This window comes from Ambystoma mexicanum, chromosome 8 (genome assembly GCF_040938575.1).
Source record: "Ambystoma mexicanum isolate Mex_15411 chromosome 8, UKY_AmexF1_1, whole genome shotgun sequence".
NCBI lineage: Eukaryota > Metazoa > Chordata > Amphibia > Caudata > Ambystomatidae > Ambystoma > Ambystoma mexicanum.
This window is the reverse complement of record NC_090929.1, coordinates 840,539,150-840,553,576: the sequence shown is the minus strand read 5'-3', so window position 1 is coordinate 840,553,576 and position 14,427 is coordinate 840,539,150. Positions and strand designations below refer to the sequence as shown.

The window sequence follows — 14,427 nt, the reverse complement described above, 5'->3', positions numbered from 1 at the left end:
GTGGAGGGAAGTCCATGCACGTCTCAGCGAACTCTGACTCGCAGGTCAGTTTTCATACCTTGTGATGTCACATTCTGCGTCACTCGCTATGCTCGTTTCCAAAACCTATTGCTACTGAGGATGGGCCACTGAGTGGTAGTTCCCGTGTAGGAACCTATGGAGGAATGATATTAGTGGACAAAACTGAGTCAGGTGGTATGCTTGGATCATTCCCGAAAACTTGTACTCCAAAATTGTTACAGGTAACAGGTCCTGTGACTGGTCAGTGACACTCACTACCCACCCCTAAAGGCACGGGTTCTGATTGGTTAGGCCGCTGGCCCCCCAAGCCTGGGACAAACTCTGCTCCCAGCATGCAAGACACCTGTTCGTAGTACATGTATAGTATGCGTTAGCAAGGTGCAACTATGTGTCAGCGTTTACAATGGAGTGTGCATGACTAATACCATGAGAACGTTCCCTTCCCACAAGACAAGAGTAGCTGGAGCGTAACAATTTTGTTGCGACCATTTTCTGGTCATGGGATGTCTGTTCCTTCCCAGCCTCTGAGTTTTGGCCCTGTATCACCTTGGCCCGTCACGTGTTTGGAGACCACATTTACAAGCTCAATTGCTTCTAATTGATTTGTATTTGCAGGGAATATCCTTTTTCATCTTGGTTCAGCGTGTGGAATGTCACTTGCAAAAAGGTGGCCTTGGCAGCGCCTTCATTCCTGATGCGGTAGTTCTGCTTGCACAGCATCTTGTAAGTCTTAGGATTTCCCTAAGACAATCATGGCCTGCTGGATTTCCTAAGGCCTAGATGGCCTCTATTACGTGTCTTCTATAGTGGCCATAGGTTAGTGTGTCATGGTTGCCAGGTCCCTTGAGTGCTCCTGCCATACCATGGAGTTATTTGCATGTAAGCGTCTGCAAGTATATTCACAAGCTCTTCTTGCTTCTTGCATTTCTACTTTGCTGCAATGAGCCTAATGGCAAAATAATAAACGTGGAGACAGTATGGATGTGTGAGTGTCCCGACTGTGCAGATTGCACATGTGCTTCGTGTCTGATGTAGCTATGTCGTCGGGATGTTTCTAACGACTTGAGGCATGTCTTCTTGGTGCTTTAGTCGAGTCTGTCCATGTAGCAGTTTCCAGCTCTGCCTTGTGTCTCTTTGTCCACTCCAGGCAAAGTTTGTATTGCTGTAGGGTTGTATTGGCCACTGGCAGGGTACCTTTCGTGGTAGTTGTCCATCGTGGGAACAGTGGGAATTGACATGAGCTCATAGGACTGGAGGCCATGTTTCAGAATGGAAGGCATATTCTGATTTTCCCTCTTCAGTTCCCTCTCTGGTTGACTCGTCGACCACACCTACATTATTTCTTCCATCATCTACCAAATGCCACACGTTGGCTGTTCCAGTCAAGTGTCCATAGTAGTTGACATGATCTTCAAACGACCAGTACATGTAGACACATCTTTCTTCGGGATTTATGTAGACCCATTTTCCTATGTACTTCTAAGGGTTGCAGAGATTTTTTATCTTCATCCATGGTCGGAATATGTCAGATTCTTCTATCTTCTGTTTCAATCTCTCTCTTTCCTTTATTGTGTCATCCATTGCTCCCCCATTGTCCAGTTCTGTTTACACTTTGATGTTTGGGTTGCAAAAGGATCACATTCAAACTACTACTGAGAGTTTAACCTTCCCTCTACCAACATTACCACTAAAGGCGAAGGAGATACATCTCTTGGCTGTGCCTGTTTTACTTTCACAATTGGGGTTGCTGCTGGTTTGTAGAAGTGTAGGAGCTGGGCAGGTGGTTTAGCCAAACTCACCCATATAATTCTTCAGAGCAGTAGTCATTTTGTCACATAGAGGACCTCTAATTGATCCCATTTGGCGAACCCAATAGCCTAATTGTACACAAACATCTTTATGATACAAGCTCATACAACTGAGAGAGTACAAAGCTCCCTTTGACCAGACCCAGTATTGTGTCAAAGAAAGGCGAAGTGCTTTCTTTACATGAACTAAAGGGAAACACAGCAGCAACTGGACAATGGGTTTGATACTTTGTTTCTCCTGGCAACGTTGCCAAGAAAAGAAACAGAAAACTGTCAAACCAAGGAAATAAATGTTGCCACCTTTCCACTGTTGTGAATGACAGAAAACAAATGTGCATAACCTGAGGCAGAGGAAATTGTATCAAACGTTGTTCTCCTGCTTTGGCATTCCTCACTGGGGATATATTACTGCTCCCTCTCTGTAATAAATTGACAGCAAAACAAAATAAAGCACAAATGCTTTTCCCAAGCTTACAAGGCAAAGGGCCTCATCACGAGTTGGGCGGTAATGCTGGCGGTGTTACTGCCGGCTGTATTAGCCCTACCGCCAAACCCCCCGGCGCTATTAGCGCTGTATCACGGGTTTGGTGGTAATGGAATTCCCCATTCCCCACTGAGCCCATTCGGGAATGCCCCATGGTAATAGCACAAATTCTCGGCGGATTTCCCCCCGGCTCAGAGCTGGGGAGAAATCCGCCGAAGCCCTGATTTGGCAGACCCTTAAATCCAGCGGCAATAGCGCGACCGCCGGATTTAAGGGTTACTGCCAAACTCGTGATGAGGCCCAAAGTCTCAGTAGATAAAACACATGTGGGTTTACTGAAAGACACAAAGAAAAGCAGGCATCCTCATGGGTGCAGGTGAGAACAAGCACACCATCCAGCCCAGATTAAAATGCAGGATACTGACTGGACTAATGTTACTTTAGGCCAACCCGTTGATAGACCACGTGACCAAGAATACATGGCCCAAACAGGGCACAGCACAGCCCACCACCTTAGAGGGGTGTTAGGTAATAATTGGTATAGTAACACTTGTGAGACTACACAACATGTATCTGCTTGGTATTAGGTAACCAACCTTTTGGTATAGGCCTTGTACTACACAAGTTGGTAGTGTGACTGAGCAGCCAGGCTTATCTCAAGAGGGGTAAATGTGAGCTGTAGAGCTGTAGCAATAAAATTTGCCAATACAAGCAGCCAAGTAATACTTATACTCAAAGTTTCAGTTATATTTATTTATTTATTTATTTATTTATTTATTTATTTTACATCATTTTTTAAATAAGCGTTCTTTGAAAAGGGCACGATATGTAACAAACAAATATACTTTAAAATACTTTTTTCAGAATCAGCATAAGTTTAGTGGATACTCTTTTGAGGTGCCTTTTACACACATCCTACACCCTCAGGTGACGTCATTCAAAAGGACAGCAATGGCATTTATATATCACTAGTACACTTTTCAGATTCTGAGGTGGCTGAAAGGAAAGGTTAAAGGAAGGAAACAGGTTAAACAGGTTCTCAGGTCATGTGAGTATATTTAAATCTTCCAATGAAGTCTAGACAAAACCGTTCCCAGCAATAATAACCTAAAAACAAGTTATCACCTCTGAGGGACAGAAAATATCAAAATCAATGGACTAGATGAGTCTGCAGGGAGACAGGACAGCCAATGTCAACTGAGGCACAGTCGATGGAGCAGAGGCACTCTGTAGTTATTAAAGGTCTTGCACAAAGTTATAGAGTTTTGTTGAAATCACTTGTAGGGTCACTACCTCTGGTTTGAAGAAGAGTGGTCCAGCTGGATTCTGTCCTGTTGCAGCGATGCAGATCCTTGGTTCCTGAGCCTCAGTCGTGGAGACAAGATGGAGGACGTCTGGAGGACTCCTGCGGCAGCAATTTGGAGGTCACCGGCAGCTACAGGCTCTTTTCAGATCAGCAGCACTTTGAGGTTTCAACGTGCGGTAATGAGCACCACCGCAGATCTTGGATACTGGTTTGGCTTCCTTCACTCCTTGAGTACTGCACTCTGGTGAGGGGACCTGAGCTCTGGTCGTCCTGTTTAAAGAGGGTCCTTAGGAGACTCCTGGAGCTTCTGCCCGGATTGCAGAAGTTGCACTCGACTAGGGATTTCTTGATCCTGGTACTCGGTTCCTGCAGCAGCAAAGAAATACAGCTAGTCGGGGAAGATGGTCCAGTGGAGTTTGTCTCGAGGTTAGTTGGTCCCACTAACCCAAGGGAAAAAGTCGTCCCTTGCAGAGCTTCTCTTGTCGATCAGAAAAAGGAGGTTCAGCCCAGTAGCAGGGCTTCACCTGGCAATTCAAAGGTCCAGGAGGATGCAGCAAGCTTCATTCACGGTTTCTTCGTCGGGTGTTCTTCCCAGTGGTTGACTCTGCCTCTAGTCCCAAAACCCTTGCCTTTTAAGCAGGGTGCTCCCATTCATGCACATCCTAGGCTGTCACTCAAACAGCAGGGTGGCTATCTTGAAAGGACAGCCAGCCAGCCAATCAGGACTTGTTGCATTCAGGCACTCCCAGAGACAAAGGACAGGGGAGTTTCGGGAACCTCCCTCACTTCCTGCCCTTCCAGTCGACTGGAGCCAGAGACGGGTTTCAGGACTGAAGCCTGCCAAACGCAAAATGAACAAAGGGCTCAAACCTGGCTTGGCTTGCACAGTAAAACCCCAAAAAGACCTTACAAACAGAAAATGGTGAAAAAAGAAGACCAGGTCCATTTTGACAAAATGGTCACCCATGGGTGCTATATGGCAGCTGAGGATTCAGTCTGCGGTAGAAAAGCACAATGGTAGGAAAATTAAATCACTGCCACCAGCCATTTAAAGTAGTGAGGGTAACAGAAATGTGTTTCATGTGAAGGTAGGATAAGGGGCTACTAGGTAACCCCCCCAGCACTCCATATAAAATGGTGTGTGCTGGACCTACAAAGAAAAGGTAAGTAAAGTAAATTTCACTTTACTATTCTTAGGAACAGTAGTTCACACAAGAAAAGGTATCTAAACCTTATGAGAAATCTAAAGGATTTCTCTGTGACACTGCACTGAAGGTGCTGTGTGTCACCATACAAAAAGTAGATGCCTATTGAGTTTGTCAGACTCCAAAAACAGAAGAAACATATAATCCAAATCATGTCAAAACACATGAGGGAGTGAAAAAAAGTGCTCACTCACTCCAGGGTTAAAATAGCTGAGGGTCTCTAAGGTTGAAGGGAATTAGCACAGAAATGCAAATTCTCCCTAACAAGGGGAAGATCGTGTCCCTGAAACCCACACACGCGGAGGAACAACAAATGTTTATAAACCAGCCGGACAGTGGTCTTTAGTCCTGGGAAGAACCTCAAGGGATAATGCAGATCCTGGACCCCAGAGTGAAGATACCTAGTAGAAGGAATGCAGTCGTGCGGAGCAGACTCTGGGAGACCTGGACCAAGATGGGCCCTAAGAAGAAGGAAGCACAGTGGTGAAGTGCTGCTTGGAGCAAGCCGTGGTGAGTGGTGATTTGGGAGAGGCCTGAAAAACTTAAGAAAGATTTGTTTTCTTAGGTAGTGTGTGGGTAAGAAGAGTACCAACCTGGAGAGTGAAGAGATGAGTGCAGTCTGGGGAGTAAGAAAGAAAGTGAAATAGAATGGACTTTGGAATTTTCAAGAGAGAGAATAAGAAACTGCAACTCTCTCAGAGAATAATGAGAAGGCTACCCGCTTGGACAGAGGTGCAAGGGTACTATCTGGGAAGTAGAAGAGAGAGTGGAACAGAAGGGAGTTCTGAAAGAAGCCAGAGAGGGGTTGAAAATATTGGTTGTGAACACAGAGAGAAGGTTACCACCTTAGAGGGAGAGAGACGCAAGTGGTACAATCTTGGAAGAAAGAGAGAAAGGCAAAGAATACCATTAGACCAGGCATAGAGACCACTGAAAAAGTGACAGAGGAGGAAAGTGAGAGGTTTAAGGAAGAGACAGAGGGGCGAGAGGTTACCGAGGAGACTCCCAGGATGAGATACCAACCATTTGGGAGAGTTGTTGTGAGAGGATAGAGATCGAGCATCCAGGAATAGTGGAGCATTGGGACCCAGAGGCCACACAAGATTATCAGAGCAAAAAGGAGGCGGTGGAACAACTAGAGTGAAAGATTGTTAGAGAGACTTATTGGGAGAGAGGGCTCTGAGAGGGAAAGAGCACATGAGGTAGGAATGACAAGAGGTCTTGCCAGAAGAGTGAGTGAGTTGGAAGCAAAAGAGCTGGAGAGTGGGACACAGGCAGACCACCCAAAAGAAAAAGACGAGATCAACAGCTTAGGGAAGAGGGATAGAGACGAGAATGTAAAATTTGAAGGATGTTCAAAATTGCCTTGCTAACCAGGGAGCATGGAGGACAGAATAGCAAAACCAGGAAAGAGGAAGTCTTGCAGAAAGCCACAAGAGAAGTAGTATGCAGCAAGGACAACCCTCGCCAAGGCCAACACAATCCCTATTCACCAACAGTGCAAGAGCATCCCATTCCAGGCCCTCAAAAGAACTAGTGGGAAACAAACTAGGAGTCAGGTGTGTGTCAGACTACCCAAGCATCAATCACCCAGAGAGCCATGGGACCATGCCAGAGAACTAACCATGGGTCGAGGAGAGAGCTGAAAGATCAGGCCACCGTTCCCATGGATACATCAAGAGGCGGAGGGATTTCCTACTTGTGGAAAGAGAAGATTTGTGTAAGATACTTTTGTTTGGACACAGGGAGAACCTTTTTTGAACTTTGGATTTTGGGCTAACACAGGTGTGGTATTTTCTTGAACTCGGGAACACTGTACATTTCACAGAGGAACCCCTCTGGCATAAGAGGGAAACTTAGGGGGTTGGGACCCTTTCCACAATATTTTTCTTTAGCCTTCCTTACTATCCTGACACACTTAGAGTTTAGTTTAGCAAACATTCTGGTGCTTAATGTTATGTCAATATTGATAGATAAACACTTAGACGCTATCCTCTTGTATGTCTCAGTTTCTGGTAATGCAAGTGATAAGCTGGCAAGACCTGGCAGCCTAGCCACACATGCCATGTGCATCCAGGTTTAAGAAATAGATTGGCTAGTCCGGCTGCTACTCTGTGGCTGGCAGGCACATTGCCTGCATGAACTCTGTTAGAAATGCCCACTTCAAAACACCCATGTTTACTGCTACAGTGTAGCAGCAGGTGTCTGTTACTCCAGAGAATGGTACCTTTCAGTGCATTTCATTGCAGATCGCAATCTTTCAGGGTCATACAGAACCAGGCACAGCAGTGAAACTGGCAGTGCCTCTTGATGGTTGCGCCGGGGTCGCTGTCCCTATTTCCTGACCCTCAATTAACTGATATGGGGCATTTAGCCTAGGCATCTACACAAGACAATACATCCTCTATTAAAATCCCAAAACAGAGATTCCAAGGATTCCCTAAAACTACTTTGCTAGTGTTGAGAGTCTGCTATTGATGCACGTTTTTAACACAAATTTGCCTCAATTGTCTCAATTCTTCAATAAAGATTTTTGAAAAAGTGAATGCCATGCATTAAAAATGTATCGTCTCCCATCGCCTTGGTAGAGAATCATAATTGTATTAGGGACACAGGTTACTACTGTGCAAAGCTCTTTAAAGCAAAACAAACTCAGCAAAACTGTAACCGCAACAAAGAGGAAGAAAACATCTCTCTGACTGCATCAGGGATGATGTCGCAAAGACAGCAGAGAATAAAGACAGCCTTCATCCAGTCCACGTACTTTTTTCTGCCAATGACAGAACATGGGAACACCACAAGGCCTTGCACTGTGAAACCTTCACTGGGGAAATCACACAGAAAACCGGCCAAGGACCATGCACAAGGCTGGGAAAGGCAGAGAAAAAACAAAGTGGAATGGTGAGGCCACAAAACAGAGTGAGATGTTCCTAATCTCTGTCCTTGCCTAACTCATGATTCTCTACACGATGCACGTCAGGGCCGATTCAAATTTATGTAGAAAGGCATAGAGACTAGACTTATGCAAATGGAGCCTCGCTATCACCAGCGGTACTGCTGTCTCAACCACCATGTAATAAATGTGCTCAAATGTCGCATCAATCACTAGCCCAGTCTGCAGCCTTCATAATATCAAGCACGTACAGCTGGAAGAAAATGTCTTCAAGACAGACCGTTCTAGGGGAATGGCCTGAAACACAAAAATATCAACACCTGCATTCTGGAGGACAAGATTAACCCAACAGGCCAAGATCAAGGGAGGCACATGCTTATGCAGCCTACGAAAACAGATTCAAATTGAGAAGTGGGCAAGCGCACAGAGGCAGTCTTGGTACATATGCAGACAATGAATATATGTACTTTTTAAACCATACATCTTGCCTATGTAAACTTTGTTTCACCGAATTCATCTCATATTTATGGGCAGGTCACCTCACTCAATGTGCACAAAACACAACCATCTTTGCAAAACTTCCCTTTTATCCAAATTGGGCTTTCTTGTCCTTGTCACCCAATGTAATGAACCAACCTGACACCAATTACCAATCTGCTCAAATGTGGTATGAATTAAAAATACTACATCCCCAATAAAGACCCTTGTGCGCCTCACCCACCCTCTGTTTTTCTATAAAATTGGTTCAGAAGTTCCGGGCTTTAGAGGCAGCGGTTAGAAGCAGCGGCACTGGGGTCACCATGCCCTACCTAGGAGAGCCACATCGTTGGTTTCCCCCCTCCCCTCCCCACACCAGGAAAAAATGGTGCTTTTGGAGGGGAGTTGGTTCCTGGTTACCTTAAACAGACTACAGCTACCACAATTCCTTGAGACCTATTGAGACAAATTTGAAACACCTGAAAAGACAGCCTCCCTGATGATTGTTAGAGACATGAAAGCGCTTGGAGGAGAACAGCAACTTGAAATGCAGCAGGTATTTAACACTGGGAACCAGAGTGCGCACCTCACCCACCCTCTGTTTTTCTACAGAATCTTATAATTGGCAGCTCAACGTATTGTTACTAATCAGGCCAGTTGAACGCAGCATCTCCATTTTCCCTGTGCTCTCACCTTCTTCGTCATTCTTCAATATCCTTCACCGTCTGGCCATAAGGGTTGATTGCCCCCACAGCGGGCAATTCCTTCAGCGCTGCTGTGGCCACCATCTACCTTCGGCACCATCCCACCACAGGTCATCCAGCACTGTAGCTTCCCAGAGCAACCTCCGCGGACTTCCAAGTGGTCTGTCCGAGGCGCTGCAAGCTATAAGCTTCATGCTTTGACTTTCAGCTACTCTGCGGGTCACCCAGCTCAGCCGGCCAGCTCCTCCTCCTCCCAAAAGAATGTAGGATGAAGTAGAAGGAAAACCTCATCATACACCCAAGCCAGAAGAATGCGAACCATTGGAAAAGGTACAAAAGTGTGCAGGCGGGGCAGGACCCTGTCCTGATGAAAAACACCCACGTCGCAGGCTTCCGGGTCAGAATGACAACAGAAGAAGGTGATGGAACAAGTCGTTTAGTCTAGTCGCAAACAGGTCAGCCCGAAAGGCTTTCCACTGATGTCCTAATTCCAATTACTTGATTCGTAAGTAGCGTACCAATCGGTCACTGAATTTGTCAGACCTAGATGATAGTGTGATGACAGCAAGGCTGTGATGAAAGAAAAGAGGTAAAGAGGTAAAGGAAGGTCTTCTGCAGTCTTGGGCCTGCAATCCCCCAGTTGCTAAAGCAATTGTCAGTGGAGATATTGCCCACACTTAAAAAATAGAAATTATGATTTGAGAGATTTGTAAAAACCACCCAAAAATCTCAAACATTGATGTGGAGGGACCGCACAGAAGTGGTCGTCAAGCCCCGAATGTAAACCCTACCACAAAGCACCTTGAGCCAAAAATGTGCAGCTCCATTCTGCAATTCAATTTGACGCAGCCACCAAAGATTTTCCATCCAGGTCTGATCTGAACCCCATTCACAAAGGCAAACCGCGCTGCTGCGAAAAATATTTGAGGCAATAAAGGGCCTGAATAGATGGCCTGAGCTGCTAATAAATGCCTGAGGCGTCTCACCAACTGCAAGTGCCATGAACCCCAGCATTACAGGTCATTAGTGGCACCACTGTGAGCAGATACCCCTTTGGAGGAGCACGTGGCCGCGGAATGCTTTTAGAGTGAAAACCACTTGGAAGTGAGGGTGAGTGCTATCCAAGCTCTTCCACCATTGGCTTCAGCCCATAATGGCCTATTTGGTGCCACCACGAGCAGGTGCCACTCAAGCAGAGGGAGCAGACTAGAATAGATTGCTGCCACACCCTGAGAGTGTCCTGTCATGGAGATGAGATAGTGAAGCCTGCCATCATCCACAAAGTCCTCTCTTCCGGTAGCTGCCACTATTATCCTTGCCCCTGTCTGAGCTCTGTGATGTCACTCTGAACACGTGCTCATGCCTATATGATGTAGCTGCGTGCATGTAAGCCCAAACCCTTACTCACAACATACCGGGGGAGGCGAGGTCAACTGCAAGGATGCCTGGGTCAGTTCATCTCTTATTCAGCCTTGCCCAGCCCAATTGTTAGGTGTTCTGAACCATAGGCCCAAAGGCAAGCACTGCCTTAAAGGAATCACTGTTGTACTGGCAGAAACATTCAGCATATCCATATACACTCTAAGCCCGCCTTCATGTCTCTAGCAATGCGGTGCAGTGCTGCCAATTGAGTGCATTGGAAATGACATTTGTCTGAGTTAATGTTATGCTTGTTTGTTTGTTTGTTTGTTTATTTATTTATAGTGCGCGCCACACCCTGAGGTATCTTGGCGCATTACAAGAATATGCATATTCATGGTTACAGAAGGGGTGGTGCACACAGTAATTACAGAGAAGGCATGTGATAAATATATCGATACACAACTTAAATAGAGACATGGAGTGTTCATACAAAGTACAATATTGCTGACAAAGAGTAGATACATGTAGTGGGCATAGAATGGGACTAGGATGTTTGCTGATGCAAATGTTCACCCCTATATTACATGGTATCACCCCATTACTGAGCAGACCATTACTGCGAAACTGAATCGGTTACAAGTAATTTATGCACAAATCTAGATGGGTTGGGTCTGGGGTATTCTTTGAAGTGAGTGGATGTGGATGGGCCTACCATCTGGACATGTATGCTGCATTTTCACAGAGACTCGTATTACACAGACTCCATGCTTTTATTTAAAAAGGCAGCGATGGCCCTGAAGTACGAAAGGGCTGAAACGCTCTATGAAATTGGACAGCACTTAAACGATCTGTGATGATCTGTGAATGTCCATGTTCACGCGCAGGAAGACAGGGTGTACTCTGACGCGTATGCTTGCTAAGGCATGTTTGTGTCTGCTTCCCCTTTATCCCAGCCCCAGTCCCAGGCTGAGTGGTGATGAAACATCACTTCTCGGTTTTCAATTGCACCACAGGCCAGCACGCTGTTTAGCCACTCAAAGGGGGAAGTGGTTTGGGGTCCAGTTAAGGAACATGACTCGCTTCTCACTGTCCTTAAGGGAAGTTTGATTTCACAAAACGCAAATAGTTGTGTTTTGGCCAGAGCAGACAGAGGGCACCTTAACATTCTTAAACCACAAAAAAATCAGTAAGTTATACGGAGAAAAGTCAATGTTTGTCTTCCAAAACTGTACACCACCCAACAAGTGCGATACCAATGCATTCATCAATCGATCAATATTGTCATTTCGTTTTTATTATACCTCAAAAGTATTGGCAGAAGGGCGCTATATAAGACCACTTTAAATTACATTACATACATTTTCATACTGTGCGGTGCCCGAAGGGTTCATAATTCTGGCAACAGTGAGGTACTACTGTGAGTGTGCATAATAAGCCTCAACTCCACATGTGTATAGGGACTGGGGTCAAGAAATGTGTCCCCATTACACACATTAAGAAAACGTAGACAGACATAGATGAAGTCAAATGTTCCCATGTGTGTGGTGTTCCATGTGTTGCTTTCCTGCATCTATGCTCTCCCGAACTCGCAGTTATGGAAAATGAGTGTTAGGGAGGCAACACGAGTTTGATTTGTTGAGGGTCATGCAGGACATTAGTAAGAAAAGCCCGTACCTTTGTTTTCTGCCGCTAAACTCGCTTTTCTAAAGCTTTCATGGGCGCCCGTCTTGCTTCATAGAGCTTTGCAATATAAGCCTGCTGTCCAGATAAGCGCATCTCCTCACTTCCGCCACAAAACAGGAGCGGCACCATTCACAAAGGCCGTATCTTCCACGCGCTCCTTCAGATGCTTCGTATTTACACAAATAAGGGGCATTTCTGGGCCTGTATATGTGTATCCAAATTCACAAATGGGATGCACTTTTAAATGCCCTGTAATGAGGGTTACCCACTGCATCTTTTGAAACAGGTGTAAGGCGAGGCACTAATCATGACAGGCTCATTTCTGATCTTGTTTTTAAGTGAGACCACCAGAGTTCAAGCAGCGGCTTTCCGACTTGCATTCCCATCCCACAAACAGGGAGGCAAATGCTTTTTTTTCCCTCTGGTATTTCATCAAGACTGGCCCTTTAAAGACCCATCGCGGTGAAATGCACTCCCAGCAATCACGTGGTTACTGGCAGCCTGTCATACAGCGTGTCAGGGTGGCGCACCTGACATTAATGTATGAAAGGGGCCTAGAAAGCGCGTCTTTGAGCTATTGTGCAGGCCAAACTGAAATGCCCGGCTCACCTTTGAGAAAAAGGTGACCTAAGCATTTTCTAAAGCAGCGCAAATGAAAGGTGCGCATTCTCTGCGCTCTGTTAATTTTTGCTGCTTTTTTGAGTATCTGGCCCTGCACGTTCACAGTTCAAACACACAATAAAAGCAAAACTAAGCAACCAATGTGATCTGGTCAGTGATATGCGTGAACTTCATAGGGATGAAAGTTATCCTTTCCCTCTAGTGGCTCGTTCAAAGTTGGTGGGCGTAACCTCTACGTCTACCCAATCCGGGCAAGTACATGTTAATACGGCATTGAGTTGGATCTCCTGGCATGAGGGAAATCTGGAGAGGGCATCCGTTGTTGCCCGGGGTACTTAATAGAGATACGTTGATGATTGCGGCACTGCGCTGGCCCACTCTTGTGCAATGGATGAGTCCACAGCCAATGGCCACTTTGAAGCATGTATGGAAAGCATCAGCACCTGCTCTGTTGTAAAGTGTAAAACTAACAACAGGGTGGCCATTACTCCATATGAAAAACACACGCATAGTACCGATAAGGAAATTAAGGAGAAAAAGAGCGCTCTACATAGGGCCATAGGCGTTGCAAGGGGGAGCTGAGGGGGCTATAGCCCCGGGTCTTTTGGTTGTAGCCCCAGATAGAAGCTGAGGGACTACAACCAAAAGGCTGGTTTGCCCCGAGTCCCACCAGTCCCGACATTAGCTTAGCCCCTGATCTTTTCCAGACCTAGCAACACCCCTGCATAGGGCCTTGAGCGCATTGTCTCAAGAACAGCTGGAGCCATTCTTCCATGCCTCTCAGGCAAAGATCTTAAAAAGGGCTTATGCAAAATGGCTCAGGAAACATAAACTCACCAGGGAATGGTCGACGTCGTGCATCCTTGTCCACTCATTCAAATGTATGACTCAGCTCTATTTTGGAAGATCATTAATGGTCGGTCAGGAAGAGCCAGGGACATACAATGAATTACAGGATCAGGGTGGAAATCTCATGTGGCACAACACTTTGGAGGGGGTAGATTTAGCGATATTTTGCGGTCATTGGGTTCCCATAGATGGGGCTATCGGAAAACTATTAGTGACATATATAGTATCATAACTACGTGCAAACCCTCCCCTGACCCGGACGGGATATGCAGCTCCCTTATCAAGAAGGAACCAGTCCTTTAGGCTGAGCCTCGCCACTGGCTGTTCTGCCAGATCGGCGTGACGCAAACAATCCGGGCCTCATGGCACGAAGGCATAATTGTGCCAGTATTAAAGAAAGATAATCATTCTGATCAGAAAAACGACTGCTTGCTGGCGATGTTAGACATTCCATCTAAGATCTTTTTCGTATATTACTGCCGGAGCTTGAAGAATGGAGTACCAAACATAACAACGTTCCCTTCAATAAGACAGGCTTTCATAAAGGCTCCAACACATACATTAATTGGCTAGCTTTGTATACCACCATTCAGCAGGCATGGTTAGTGTATAAGTCGACGGTGTATGCAGCATCTATTGAGTTTAGTGCAGCAGTTGACACCGTCGACAGGGCACAACTCTTGCACAAACTGCTTGCGGCCGGGATACCTTCGGGCCTTCTAAAAATGATTATTTGCCTGCCTGACCATACTCGAGTAAAGGTCCGGATGGAGCAAGCCGGCAGGACAACCAGTTGGATTGCAACTACAAAAGGACTTAAACAGGGGTGCATTCTCGCACCCATGTTATTTAATCTATATTTATCAGACTTGGGAGGTGCACTATCTAGTCAAATGCCTAACCCACCAAGACTGGGCGATAGACGCGTGTCTTGTTTGGGTTATGGAGACGACAGGGGTCTCCTGTACCTTACTCCAGGGGGCTTGCAGACATCTCTGAACAAATTAGCCACCT

At 45.9% G+C, this 14,427-nt stretch overlaps 1 protein-coding gene across 1 annotated transcript in view; it reads left to right on the top strand.

The window, feature by feature from the left end:
- CDH23 (cadherin related 23) overlaps positions 1 to 14,427 on the top strand; it is a 3,939,560-nt gene that overhangs the window by 2,807,562 nt on the left and 1,117,571 nt on the right. The window lies entirely within an intron of this gene.